This window comes from Osmerus mordax, chromosome 1 (genome assembly GCF_038355195.1).
Source record: "Osmerus mordax isolate fOsmMor3 chromosome 1, fOsmMor3.pri, whole genome shotgun sequence".
NCBI classification, from domain to species: Eukaryota; Metazoa; Chordata; class Actinopteri; order Osmeriformes; family Osmeridae; genus Osmerus; species Osmerus mordax.
In genome coordinates, this window is record NC_090050.1 from 215,095 (window position 1) to 227,727 (window position 12,633).

A 12,633-nucleotide genomic window follows, 5' to 3' on the forward strand; every position below is an offset into this window, starting at 1 on the left:
GTCTTTGCTGAGTTTGATAACGACTCATTAGTTTAAACCAGGGCCCCGTTCGTCGTAAGGGTTGAAGCTAAGTTAATCAATTGTCCCTTTAGCCCGTTAACATTAGCGAGATGAGTGAGAATAGCAAATATCGGTTCGTCAACGGCTGATCCGCATCCAAATCATGTGGTTAATTTCAATCAGGCTAAACTTATCAGGGAAATTGCACGTGCACGTCCTACTTCAAAAGGCAGGAAAGGTCGATCACCAAAACCGTGATTTTCTAACGGTATGATGGCGGAAAATACGAAAGAGAGAGCGGTGATAGGCTATTCTCGCCATCCGAGCAAAACTATTATAATGAGTCACTATAAGACAATAAGCATATATTATCATGGCTAAGTCAAACACCGCCACCGCTGCCAGAGCAAGACAAGCAGCTTGGCAAAAAATTGCCAATAAGCTAAATGAGAAAGTTTTGAGGAAATGTATAGGCTCATTTTAAGTGCCTCATTACCCCAATCAATCAGATCACATTTCTTTAAATGTGCCTGCTGGTATAGGCTTAATGGAAATTAATAATCGAATGAGATCTTGCTAGCGAAAATAATGATCTCAACTCTTTCAGAATAAGTAGGCTAGATAAAAACAAGGCCAAAGAGTATCTAATTGATACAAATTCATAGACAATTATGAGGATATACTGCGCTTATATCATGTAGGCCTACTATACATGTGCATTTAGGCCTATGTGTAAATCCCTCTTTGATTTAATTGACTGGGAGATGGCCAGGGAATATGATGAATTGATTCATCAGCTGGTTAAGCGCCAAGTACACTTTTCTTACAGCAACGCATGCTGCGGCTTTACCAATGTTTTCTGCATCGCCTATACTGTATAAAAATGTAGCCTATAGCCTACCTGACGCAAAAAACCTCAAGGCTATGCAGTCTGAAGAACAGTTAAAGTTTCAAGTAGCTTTATTGTCAATTTCTTCACATGTCAAGACATAAAAAGGAATCGATATGACGTTTCCCACTCTCCCACAGTGAAACATATAAAAAGCACAGGCACAACAGATAAGACAAGACATTTCGTAAAACATAACGTTACATATTCACATACAGCAGCATAAGCTCATAATAAAGCATAAAGCTTGCTGCGGCGTGTGATATTTGCAATGTACGGCAATGTAGAAGGTCTTGCAAATAAATGAGTTCTTGTCGGCTGAATCGATATCGCTCAAACAAGAACTCATCCGTGTGAAATAAACGATCTTGGCAATCGCGAAGAACACTATTGGTATGGAAAGCTAATCGAACTAAAATATAGCTCCTTGGTCAACTGGGTCTCTCAAAAAGGGAGCTGCCATGTTATTTTCCGGGGGTGTGGCAAGCTTATCCAGCTACACTTACGTTAGCCTGCTCTGGAGCAGGTTAGTGCTAATTGATATGTTACTATGGTGATTTATCGAAAGTTGCTTCCACGAACCAAAAAGAGGGGCGTTTTTTATCTTAGCCTGAAAATTAGCTCGCTAAACTGCTTAGCGAGCTACGACGAATACCCCCCAGGTGTGTTAGAAGAGGAAAACATCTCAAGCATGCTGGCCTGAGGACAAGGGTTGAGAACCACTGCCTTAGACCATCTCAGTGCTTGCTGACTTGTTGATGAACCACATCAACTAGTTCATGAGCCAAAATGCCCATTTGACATTGTAAAGGTGTGTCCTCGTTTTGTGTGTGCGTGCACTGAGTTTCTGTTGTTTGCCTATAAGAAGTTTCCGTAGTGTAGTGGTTATCACGTTCGCCTAACACGCGAAAGGTCCCCGGTTCGAGACCGGGCGGAAACATGGTTCCTTTTATCAGCTTGCGATCATCTCGTAAATACTTGATGCATTATCGACAGTCATGAGTTCATTGGAGTTGGTTTGTCGTTCTTTGAAGCGGTAAGTTAGCTTCCCTGGTGCCACATGTTCGGTCGTTTCGCTGGCTTCTGTAGAGCTTGGCAAGGGTCCAATCAGGTCAAAAACATGCAGGGCAGGGAGGCCTGAGGTCCAGGATTGGGAAAGGTTGCTTTAGACAATCTCCTTTGTTGCTAGCTTGCTGAAGCAGGGTATCAACTAGTTCATGAGCCGAAATGCCCATGTTACGTTATAAATGTGTGTCCTTGTTCTGTTTCCTTGTTACTGTGTGTTTGTGAGTGCACTGGGTTTCTGTCTCTCGGGTGTTGGCAGTTTCCGTAGTGTAGTGGTTATCACGTTCGCTTTACACGCGAAAGGTCCCCGGTTCGAGACCGGGCGGAAACTTCCGCTTCTCTCCTCAGTTTTCATTCAATTGCGATCCCCTCCAAAGTAGCTTGTGTCCCATGTCGTCCCAATGTCCCAAGAAGTCCCATGATTCATTGGAGTTGACATGTCATGGGCCAAGGACCTTTGTTACTTCTAAGACCTTTAGACCAGTCGTTCGCCATCCTGGTCCCACCTGCCCTGCCCCTGCATGTTTGAAATGTTTCCCTCTTCCAACATACCTGATTCAAATGAAGGGAGTCGTTATCTGTCTTTGCTGAGTTTGATAACGACTCATTAGTTTAAACCAGGTGTGTTAGAAGAGGAAAACATCTCAAGCATGCTGGCCTGAGGACAAGGGTTGAGAACCACTGCCTTAGACCATCTCAGTGCTTGCTGACTTGTTGATGAACCACATCAACTAGTTCATGAGCCAAAATGCCCATTTGACATTGTAAAGGTGTGTCCTCGTTTTGTGTGTGCGTGTGTGTGCGTGCAATGAGTTTCTGTTGTTTGCCTATAAGAAGTTTCCGTAGTGTAGTGGTTATCACGTTCGCCTTACACGCGAAAGGTCCCCGGTTCGAGACCGGGCGGAAACATGGTTCCTTTTATCAGCTTGCGATCATCTCGTAAATACTTGATGCATTATCGACAGTCATGAGTTCATTGGAGTTGGTTTGTCGTTCTTTGAAGCGGTAAGTTAGCTTCCCTGGTGCCACATGTTCGGTCGTTTCGCTGGCTTCTGTAGAGCTTGGCAAGGGTCCAATCAGGTCAAAAACATGCAGGGCAGGGAGGCCTGAGGTCCAGGATTGGGAAAGGTTGCTTTAGACAATCTCCTTTGTTGCTAGCTTGCTGAAGCAGGGTATCAACTAGTTCATGAGCCGAAATGCCCATGTTACGTTATAAATGTGTGTCCTTGTTCTGTTTCCTTGTTACTGTGTGTATGTGAGTGCACTGGGTTTCTGTCTCTCGGGTGTTGGCAGTTTCCGTAGTGTAGTGGTTATCACGTTCGCTTTACACGCGAAAGGTCCCCGGTTCGAGACCGGGCGGAAACTTCTGCTTCTCTCCTCAGTTTTCATTCAATTGCGATCCCCTCCAAAGTAGCTTGTGTCCCATGTCGTCCCAATGTCCCAAGAAGTCCCATGATTCATTGGAGTTGACATGTCGTTCTTTGAAATGGGAAGTCAGCTACCCTTGTGCCACTTGTGCGGATTCGCCTTTAAGCCATTCCGTTGTTTCCAACAGTGATTAGAATCCCGTTCGTAAACATTACAATGCATGTCATGGGCCAAGGACCTTTGTTACTTCTAAGACCTTTAGACCAGTCCATCGCCATCCTGGTCCCACCTGCCCTGCCCTGCCCCTGCATGTTTGAAATGTTTCCCTCTTCCAACATACCTGATTCAAATGAAGGGAGTCGTTATCTGTCTTTGCTGAGTTTGATAACGACTCATTAGTTTAAACCAGGGCCCCGTTCGTCGTAAGGGTTGAAGCTAAGTTAATCAATTGTCCCTTTAGCCCGTTAACATTAGCGAGATGAGTGAGAATAGCAAATATCGGTTCGTCAACGGCTGATCCGCATCCAAATCATGTGGTTAATTTCAATCAGGCTAAACTTATCAGGGAAATTGCACGTGCACGTCCTACTTCAAAAGGCAGGAAAGGTCGATCACCAAAACCGTGATTTTCTAACGGTATGATGGCGGAAAATACGAAAGAGAGAGCGGTGATAGGCTATTCTCGCCATCCGAGCAAAACTATTATAATGAGTCACTATAAGACAATAAGCATATATTATCATGGCTAAGTCAAACACCGCTGCCAGAGCAAGACAAGCAGCTTGGCAAAAAATTGCCAATAAGCTAAATGAGAAAGTTTTGAGGAAATGTATAGGCTCATTTTAAGTGCCTCATTACCCCAATCAATCAGATCACATTTCTTTAAATGTGCCTGCTGGTATAGGCTTAATGGAAATTAATAATCGAATGAGATCTTGCTAGCGAAAATAATGATCTCAACTCTTTCAGAATAAGTAGGCTAGATAAAAACAAGGCCAAAGAGTATCTAATTGATACAAATTCATAGACAATTATGAGGATATACTGCGCTTATATCATGTAGGCCTACTATACATGTGCATTTAGGCCTATGTGTAAATCCCTCTTTGATTTAATTGACTGGGAGATGGCCAGGGAATATGATGAATTGATTCATCAGCTGGTTAAGCGCCAAGTACACTTTTCTTACAGCAACGCATGCTGCGGCTTTACCAATGTTTTCTGCATCGCCTATACTGTATAAAAATGTAGCCTATAGCCTACCTGACGCAAAAAACCTCAAGGCTATGCAGTCTGAAGAACAGTTAAAGTTTCAAGTAGCTTTATTGTCAATTTCTTCACATGTCAAGACATAAAAAGGAATCGATATGACGTTTCCCACTCTCCCACAGTGAAACATATAAAAAGCACAGGCACAACAGATAAGACAAGACATTTCGTAAAACATAACGTTACATATTCACATACAGCAGCATAAGCTCATAATAAAGCATAAAGCTTGCTGCGGCGTGTGATATTTGCAATGTACGGCAATGTAGAAGGTCTTGCAAATAAATGAGTTCTTGTCGGCTGAATCGATATCGCTCAAACAAGAACTCATCCGTGTGAAATAAACGATCTTGGCAATCGCGAAGAACACTATTGGTATGGAAAGCTAATCGAACTAAAATATAGCTCCTTGGTCAACTGGGTCTCTCAAAAAGGGAGCTGCCATGTTATTTTCCGGGGGTGTGGCAAGCTTATCCAGCTACACTTACGTTAGCCTGCTCTGGAGCAGGTTAGTGCTAATTGATATGTTACTATGGTGATTTATCGAAAGTTGCTTCCACGAACCAAAAAGAGGGGCGTTTTTTATCTTAGCCTGAAAATTAGCTCGCTAAACTGCTTAGCGAGCTACGACGAATACCCCCCAGGTGTGTTAGAAGAGGAAAACATCTCAAGCATGCTGGCCTGAGGACAAGGGTTGAGAACCACTGCCTTAGACCATCTCAGTGCTTGCTGACTTGTTGATGAACCACATCAACTAGTTCATGAGCCAAAATGCCCATTTGACATTGTAAAGGTGTGTCCTCGTTTTGTGTGTGCGTGCACTGAGTTTCTGTTGTTTGCCTATAAGAAGTTTCCGTAGTGTAGTGGTTATCACGTTCGCCTAACACGCGAAAGGTCCCCGGTTCGAGACCGGGCGGAAACATGGTTCCTTTTATCAGCTTGCGATCATCTCGTAAATACTTGATGCATTATCGACAGTCATGAGTTCATTGGAGTTGGTTTGTCGTTCTTTGAAGCGGTAAGTTAGCTTCCCTGGTGCCACATGTTCGGTCGTTTCGCTGGCTTCTGTAGAGCTTGGCAAGGGTCCAATCAGGTCAAAAACATGCAGGGCAGGGAGGCCTGAGGTCCAGGATTGGGAAAGGTTGCTTTAGACAATCTCCTTTGTTGCTAGCTTGCTGAAGCAGGGTATCAACTAGTTCATGAGCCGAAATGCCCATGTTACGTTATAAATGTGTGTCCTTGTTCTGTTTCCTTGTTACTGTGTGTTTGTGAGTGCACTGGGTTTCTGTCTCTCGGGTGTTGGCAGTTTCCGTAGTGTAGTGGTTATCACGTTCGCTTTACACGCGAAAGGTCCCCGGTTCGAGACCGGGCGGAAACTTCCGCTTCTCTCCTCAGTTTTCATTCAATTGCGATCCCCTCCAAAGTAGCTTGTGTCCCATGTCGTCCCAATGTCCCAAGAAGTCCCATGATTCATTGGAGTTGACATGTCACGGGCCAAGGACCTTTGTTACTTCTAAGACCTTTAGACCAGTCGTTCGCCATCCTGGTCCCACCTGCCCTGCCCCTGCATGTTTGAAATGTTTCCCTCTTCCAACATACCTGATTCAAATGAAGGGAGTCGTTATCTGTCTTTGCTGAGTTTGATAACGACTCATTAGTTTAAACCAGGTGTGTTAGAAGAGGAAAACATCTCAAGCATGCTGGCCTGAGGACAAGGGTTGAGAACCACTGCCTTAGACCATCTCAGTGCTTGCTGACTTGTTGATGAACCACATCAACTAGTTCATGAGCCAAAATGCCCATTTGACATTGTAAAGGTGTGTCCTCGTTTTGTGTGTGCGTGTGTGTGCGTGCAATGAGTTTCTGTTGTTTGCCTATAAGAAGTTTCCGTAGTGTAGTGGTTATCACGTTCGCCTTACACGCGAAAGGTCCCCGGTTCGAGACCGGGCGGAAACATGGTTCCTTTTATCAGCTTGCGATCATCTCGTAAATACTTGATGCATTATCGACAGTCATGAGTTCATTGGAGTTGGTTTGTCGTTCTTTGAAGCGGTAAGTTAGCTTCCCTGGTGCCACATGTTCGGTCGTTTCGCTGGCTTCTGTAGAGCTTGGCAAGGGTCCAATCAGGTCAAAAACATGCAGGGCAGGGAGGCCTGAGGTCCAGGATTGGGAAAGGTTGCTTTAGACAATCTCCTTTGTTGCTAGCTTGCTGAAGCAGGGTATCAACTAGTTCATGAGCCGAAATGCCCATGTTACGTTATAAATGTGTGTCCTTGTTCTGTTTCCTTGTTACTGTGTGTATGTGAGTGCACTGGGTTTCTGTCTCTCGGGTGTTGGCAGTTTCCGTAGTGTAGTGGTTATCACGTTCGCTTTACACGCGAAAGGTCCCCGGTTCGAGACCGGGCGGAAACTTCTGCTTCTCTCCTCAGTTTTCATTCAATTGCGATCCCCTCCAAAGTAGCTTGTGTCCCATGTCGTCCCAATGTCCCAAGAAGTCCCATGATTCATTGGAGTTGACATGTCGTTCTTTGAAATGGGAAGTCAGCTACCCTTGTGCCACTTGTGCGGATTCGCCTTTAAGCCATTCCGTTGTTTCCAACAGTGATTAGAATCCCGTTCGTAAACATTACAATGCATGTCATGGGCCAAGGACCTTTGTTACTTCTAAGACCTTTAGACCAGTCCATCGCCATCCTGGTCCCACCTGCCCTGCCCTGCCCCTGCATGTTTGAAATGTTTCCCTCTTCCAACATACCTGATTCAAATGAAGGGAGTCGTTATCTGTCTTTGCTGAGTTTGATAACGACTCATTAGTTTAAACCAGGGCCCCGTTCGTCGTAAGGGTTGAAGCTAAGTTAATCAATTGTCCCTTTAGCCCGTTAACATTAGCGAGATGAGTGAGAATAGCAAATATCGGTTCGTCAACGGCTGATCCGCATCCAAATCATGTGGTTAATTTCAATCAGGCTAAACTTATCAGGGAAATTGCACGTGCACGTCCTACTTCAAAAGGCAGGAAAGGTCGATCACCAAAACCGTGATTTTCTAACGGAATGATGGCGGAAAAAACGAAAGAGAGAGCGGTGATAGGCTATTCTCGCCATCCGAGCAAAACTATTATAATGAGTCACTATAAGACAATAAGCATACATTATCATGGCTAAGTCAAACACCGCCACCGCTGCCAGAGCAAGACAAGCAGCTTGGCAAAAAATTGCCAATAAGCTAAATGCGAAAGTTTTGAGGAAATGTATAGGCTCATTTTAAGTGCCTCATTACATTTACATTTACATTACATTTAGTCATTTAGCAGACGCTCTTATCCAGAGCGACTTACAGTAAGTACAGGGACATTCTCCCCGAGGCAAGTAGGGTGAAGTGCCTTGCCCAAGGACATAACGTCATCTGGCACGGCCGGGAATCGAACTGGCAACCTTCTGATTACAAGCCCGCTTCCCTAACCGCTCAGCCACCTGACTCCCATGACACCCTCTCATTACCCCAATCAATCAGATCACATTTCTTTAAATGTGCCTGCTGGTATAGGCTTAATGGACTATTAATAATCGAATGAGATCTTGCTAGCGAAAATAATGATCTCAACTCTTTCAGAATAAGTAGGCTAGATAAAAACAAGGCCAAAGAGTATCTAATTGATACGAATTCATAGACAATTATGAGGATATACTGCGCTTATATCATGTAGGCCTACTATACATGTGCATTTAGGCCTATGTGTAAATCCCTCTTTGATTTAATTGACTGGGAGATGGCCAGGGAATATGATGAATTGATTCATCAGCTGGTTAAGCGCCAAGTACACTTTTCTTACAGCAACGCATGCTGCGGCTTTACCAATGTTTTCTGCATCGCCTATACTGTATAAAAATGTAGCCTATAGCCTACCTGACGCAAAAAACCTCAAGGCTATGCAGTCTGAAGAACAGTTAAAGTTTCAAGTAGCTTTATTGTCAATTTCTTCACATGTCAAGACATAAAAAGGAATCGATATGACGTTTCCCACTCTCCCACAGTGAAACATATAAAAAGCACAGGCACAACAGATAAGACAAGACATTTCGTAAAACATAGCGTTACATATTCACATACAGCAGCATAAGCTCATAATAAAGCATAAAGCTTGCTGCGGCGTGTGATATTTGCAATGTACGGCAATGTAGAAGGTCTTGCAAATAAATGAGTTCTTGTCGGCTGAATCGATATCGCTCAAACAAGAACTCATCCGTGTGAAATAAACGATCTTGGCAATCGCGAAGAACACTATTGGTATGGAAAGCTAATCGAACTAAAATATAGCTCCTTGGTCAACTGGGTCTCTCAAAAAGGGAGCTGCCATGTTATTTTCCGGGGGTGTGGCAAGCTTATCCAGCTACACTTACGTTAGCCTGCTCTGGAGCAGGTTAGTGCTAATTGATATGTTACTATGGTGATTTATCGAAAGTTGCTTCCACGAACCAAAAAGAGGGGCGTTTTTTATCTTAGCCTGAAAATTAGCTCGCTAAACTGCTTAGCGAGCTACGACGAATACCCCCCAGGTGTGTTAGAAGAGGAAAGCATCTCAAGCATGCTGGCCTGAGGACAAGGGTTGAGAACCACTGCCTTAGACCATCTCAGTGCTTGCTGACTTGTTGATGAACCACATCAACTAGTTCATGAGCCAAAATGCCCATTTGACATTGTAAAGGTGTGTCCTCGTTTTGTGTGTGCGTGCACTGAGTTTCTGTTGTTTGCCTATAAGAAGTTTCCGTAGTGTAGTGGTTATCACGTTCGCCTAACACGCGAAAGGTCCCCGGTTCGAGACCGGGCGGAAACATGGTTCCTTTTATCAGCTTGCGATCATCTCGTAAATACTTGATGCATTATCGACAGTCATGAGTTCGTTGGAGTTGGTTTGTCGTTCTTTGAAGCGGTAAGTTAGCTTCCCTGGTGCCACATGTTCGGTCGTTTCGCTGGCTTCTGTAGAGCTTGGCAAGGGTCCAATCAGGTCAAAAACATGCAGGGCAGGGAGGCCTGAGGTCCAGGATTGGGAAAGGTTGCTTTAGACAATCTCCTTTGTTGCTAGCTTGCTGAAGCAGGGTATCAACTAGTTCATGAGCCGAAATGCCCATGTTACGTTATAAATGTGTGTCCTTGTTCTGTTTCCTTGTTACTGTGTGTTTGTGAGTGCACTGGGTTTCTGTCTCTCGGGTGTTGGCAGTTTCCGTAGTGTAGTGGTTATCACGTTCGCTTTACACGCGAAAGGTCCCCGGTTCGAGACCGGGCGGAAACTTCCGCTTCTCTCCTCAGTTTTCATTCAATTGCGATCCCCTCCAAAGTAGCTTGTGTCCCATGTCGTCCCAATGTCCCAAGAAGTCCCATGATTCATTGGAGTTGACATGTCACGGGCCAAGGACCTTTGTTACTTCTAAGACCTTTAGACCAGTCGTTCGCCATCCTGGTCCCACCTGCCCTGCCCCTGCATGTTTGAAATGTTTCCCTCTTCCAACATACCTGATTCAAATGAAGGGAGTCGTTATCTGTCTTTGCTGAGTTTGATAACGACTCATTAGTTTAAACCAGGTGTGTTAGAAGAGGAAAACATCTCAAGCATGCTGGCCTGAGGACAAGGGTTGAGAACCACTGCCTTAGACCATCTCAGTGCTTGCTGACTTGTTGATGAACCACATCAACTAGTTCATGAGCCAAAATGCCCATTTGACATTGTAAAGGTGTGTCCTCGTTTTGTGTGTGCGTGTGTGTGCGTGCACTGAGTTTCTGTTGTTTGCCTATAAGAAGTTTCCGTAGTGTAGTGGTTATCACGTTCGCCTAACACGCGAAAGGTCCCCGGTTCGAGACCGGGCGGAAACATGGTTCCTTTTATCAGCTTGCGATCATCTCGTAAATACTTGATGCATTATCGACAGTCATGAGTTCATTGGAGTTGGTTTGTCGTTCTTTGAACCTTAAGTTAGCTTCCCTGGTGCCACATGTTCGGTCGTTTCGCTGGCTTCTGTAGAGCTTGGCAAGGGTCCAATCAGGTCAAAAACATGCAGGGCAGGGAGGCCTGAGGTCTAGGATTGGGAAAGGTTGCTTTAGACAATCTCCTTTGTTGCTAGCTTGCTGAAGCAGGGTATCAACTAGTTCATGAGCCGAAATGCCCATGTTACGTTATAAATGTGTGTCCTTGTTCTGTTTCCTTGTTACTGTGTGTTTGTGAGTGCACTGGGTTTCTGTCTCTCGGGTGTTGGCAGTTTCCGTAGTGTAGTGGTTATCACGTTCGCTTTACACGCGAAAGGTCCCCGGTTCGAGACCGGGCGGAAACGTCTGCTTCTCTCCTCAGTTTTCATTCAATTGCGATCCCCTCCAAAGTAGCTTGTGTCCCATGTCGTCCCAATAAGTCCCATGATTCATTGGAGTTGACATGTCACGGGCCAAGGACCTTTGTTACTTCTAAGACCTTTAGACCAGTCCTTCGCCATCCTGGTCCCACCTGCCCTGCCCCTGCATGTTTGAAATGTTTCCCTCTTCCAACATACCTGGTTCAAATGAAGGGAGTCGTTATCTGTCTTTGCTGAGTTTGATAACGACTCATTAGTTTAAACCAGGTGTGTCAGAAGAGGAAAACATCTCAAGCATGCTGGCCTGAGGACAAGGGTTGAGAACCACTGCCTTAGACCATCTCAGTGCTTGCTGACTTGTTGATGAACCACATCAACTAGTTCATGAGCCAAAATGCCCATTTGACATTGTAAAGGTGTGTCCTCGTTTTGTGTGTGCGTGTGTGTGCGTGCACTGAGTTTCTGTTTTTTGCCTCTAAGAAGTCCCGTAGTGTAGTGGTTATCACGTTCGCCTAACACGCGAAAGGTCCCCGGTTCGAGACCGGGCGGAAACATGGTTCCTTTTATCAGCTTGCGATCATCTCGTAAATACTTGATGCATTATCGACAGTCATGAGTTCATTGGAGTTGGTTTGTCGTTCTTTGAACCTTAAGTTAGCTTCCCTGGTGCCACATGTTCGGTCGTTTCGCTGGCTTCTGTAGAGCTTGGCAAGGGTCCAATCAGGTCAAAAACATGCAGGGCAGGGAGGCCTGAGGTCCAGGATTGGGAAAGGTTGCTTTAGACAATCTCCTTTGTTGCTAGCTTGCTGAAGCAGGGTATCAACTAGTTCATGAGCCGAAATGCCCATGTTACGTTATAAATGTGTGTCCTTGTTCTGTTTCCTTGTTACTGTGTGTTTGTGAGTGCACTGGGTTTCTGTCTCTCGGGTGTTGGCAGTTTCCGTAGTGTAGTGGTTATCACGTTCGCTTTACACGCGAAAGGTCCCCGGTTCGAGACCGGGCGGAAACTTCCGCTTCTCTCCTCAGTTTTCATTCAATTGCGATCCCCTCCAAAGTAGCTTGTGTCCCATGTCGTCCCAATGTCCCAAGAAGTCCCATGATTCATTGGAGTTGACATGTCACGGGCCAAGGACCTTTGTTACTTCTAAGACCTTTAGACCAGTCGTTCGCCATCCTGGTCCCACCTGCCCTGCCCCTGCATGTTTGAAATGTTTCCCTCTTCCAACATACCTGATTCAAATGAAGGGAGTCGTTATCTGTCTTTGCTGAGTTTGATAACGACTCATTAGTTTAAACCAGGTGTGTCAGAAGAGGAAAACATCTCAAGCATGCTGGCCTGAGGACAAGGGTTGAGAACCACTGCCTTAGACCATCTCAGTGCTTGCTGACTTGTTGATGAACCACATCAACTAGTTCATGAGCCAAAATGCCCATTTGACATTGTAAAGGTGTGTCCTCGTTTTGTGTGTGCGTGTGTGTGCGTGCACTGAGTTTCTGTTGTTTGCCTATAAGAAGTTTCCGTAGTGTAGTGGTTATCACGTTCGCCTAACACGCGAAAGGTCCCCGGTTCGAGACCGGGCGGAAACATGGTTCCTTTTATCAGCTTGCGATCATCTCGTAAATACTTGATGCATTATCGACAGTCATGAGTTCATTGGAGTTGGTTTGTCGTTCTTTGAAGCGGTAAGTTAGCTTCCCTGGTGC

At 45.0% G+C, this 12,633-nt stretch overlaps 15 non-coding genes across 15 annotated transcripts; all 15 read left to right on the plus strand.

The window, feature by feature from the left end:
• The first annotated feature begins 1,756 nt into the window (after positions 1 to 1,756).
• On the plus strand, positions 1,757 to 1,829 carry trnav-aac (transfer RNA valine (anticodon AAC)). The gene has a single exon. It is a non-coding gene; the product is annotated as a tRNA-Val (tRNA).
• Positions 1,830 to 2,212: 383 nt separating this feature from the next.
• trnav-uac (transfer RNA valine (anticodon UAC)) lies at positions 2,213 to 2,285 on the plus strand. The gene has a single exon. It is a non-coding gene; the product is annotated as a tRNA-Val (tRNA).
• Positions 2,286 to 2,790: 505 nt separating this feature from the next.
• On the plus strand, positions 2,791 to 2,863 carry trnav-uac (transfer RNA valine (anticodon UAC)). Its single transcript has one exon. It is a non-coding gene; the product is annotated as a tRNA-Val (tRNA).
• Positions 2,864 to 3,246: 383 nt separating this feature from the next.
• Positions 3,247 to 3,319, plus strand: trnav-uac (transfer RNA valine (anticodon UAC)). The gene has a single exon. It is a non-coding gene; the product is annotated as a tRNA-Val (tRNA).
• Positions 3,320 to 5,440: 2,121 nt separating this feature from the next.
• Positions 5,441 to 5,513, plus strand: trnav-aac (transfer RNA valine (anticodon AAC)). Its single transcript has one exon. It is a non-coding gene; the product is annotated as a tRNA-Val (tRNA).
• Positions 5,514 to 5,896: 383 nt separating this feature from the next.
• trnav-uac (transfer RNA valine (anticodon UAC)) lies at positions 5,897 to 5,969 on the plus strand. Its single transcript has one exon. It is a non-coding gene; the product is annotated as a tRNA-Val (tRNA).
• A 505-nt stretch (positions 5,970 to 6,474) lies between these two features.
• Positions 6,475 to 6,547, plus strand: trnav-uac (transfer RNA valine (anticodon UAC)). The gene has a single exon. It is a non-coding gene; the product is annotated as a tRNA-Val (tRNA).
• Positions 6,548 to 6,930: 383 nt separating this feature from the next.
• trnav-uac (transfer RNA valine (anticodon UAC)) lies at positions 6,931 to 7,003 on the plus strand. The gene has a single exon. It is a non-coding gene; the product is annotated as a tRNA-Val (tRNA).
• A 2,349-nt stretch (positions 7,004 to 9,352) lies between these two features.
• Positions 9,353 to 9,425, plus strand: trnav-aac (transfer RNA valine (anticodon AAC)). Its single transcript has one exon. It is a non-coding gene; the product is annotated as a tRNA-Val (tRNA).
• A 383-nt stretch (positions 9,426 to 9,808) lies between these two features.
• Positions 9,809 to 9,881, plus strand: trnav-uac (transfer RNA valine (anticodon UAC)). Its single transcript has one exon. It is a non-coding gene; the product is annotated as a tRNA-Val (tRNA).
• A 505-nt stretch (positions 9,882 to 10,386) lies between these two features.
• On the plus strand, positions 10,387 to 10,459 carry trnav-aac (transfer RNA valine (anticodon AAC)). The gene has a single exon. It is a non-coding gene; the product is annotated as a tRNA-Val (tRNA).
• A 382-nt stretch (positions 10,460 to 10,841) lies between these two features.
• Positions 10,842 to 10,914, plus strand: trnav-uac (transfer RNA valine (anticodon UAC)). The gene has a single exon. It is a non-coding gene; the product is annotated as a tRNA-Val (tRNA).
• Positions 10,915 to 11,411: 497 nt separating this feature from the next.
• trnav-aac (transfer RNA valine (anticodon AAC)) lies at positions 11,412 to 11,483 on the plus strand. Its single transcript has one exon. It is a non-coding gene; the product is annotated as a tRNA-Val (tRNA).
• Positions 11,484 to 11,865: 382 nt separating this feature from the next.
• On the plus strand, positions 11,866 to 11,938 carry trnav-uac (transfer RNA valine (anticodon UAC)). Its single transcript has one exon. It is a non-coding gene; the product is annotated as a tRNA-Val (tRNA).
• A 505-nt stretch (positions 11,939 to 12,443) lies between these two features.
• Positions 12,444 to 12,516, plus strand: trnav-aac (transfer RNA valine (anticodon AAC)). Its single transcript has one exon. It is a non-coding gene; the product is annotated as a tRNA-Val (tRNA).
• The last annotated feature ends 117 nt before the right edge of the window (positions 12,517 to 12,633 follow it).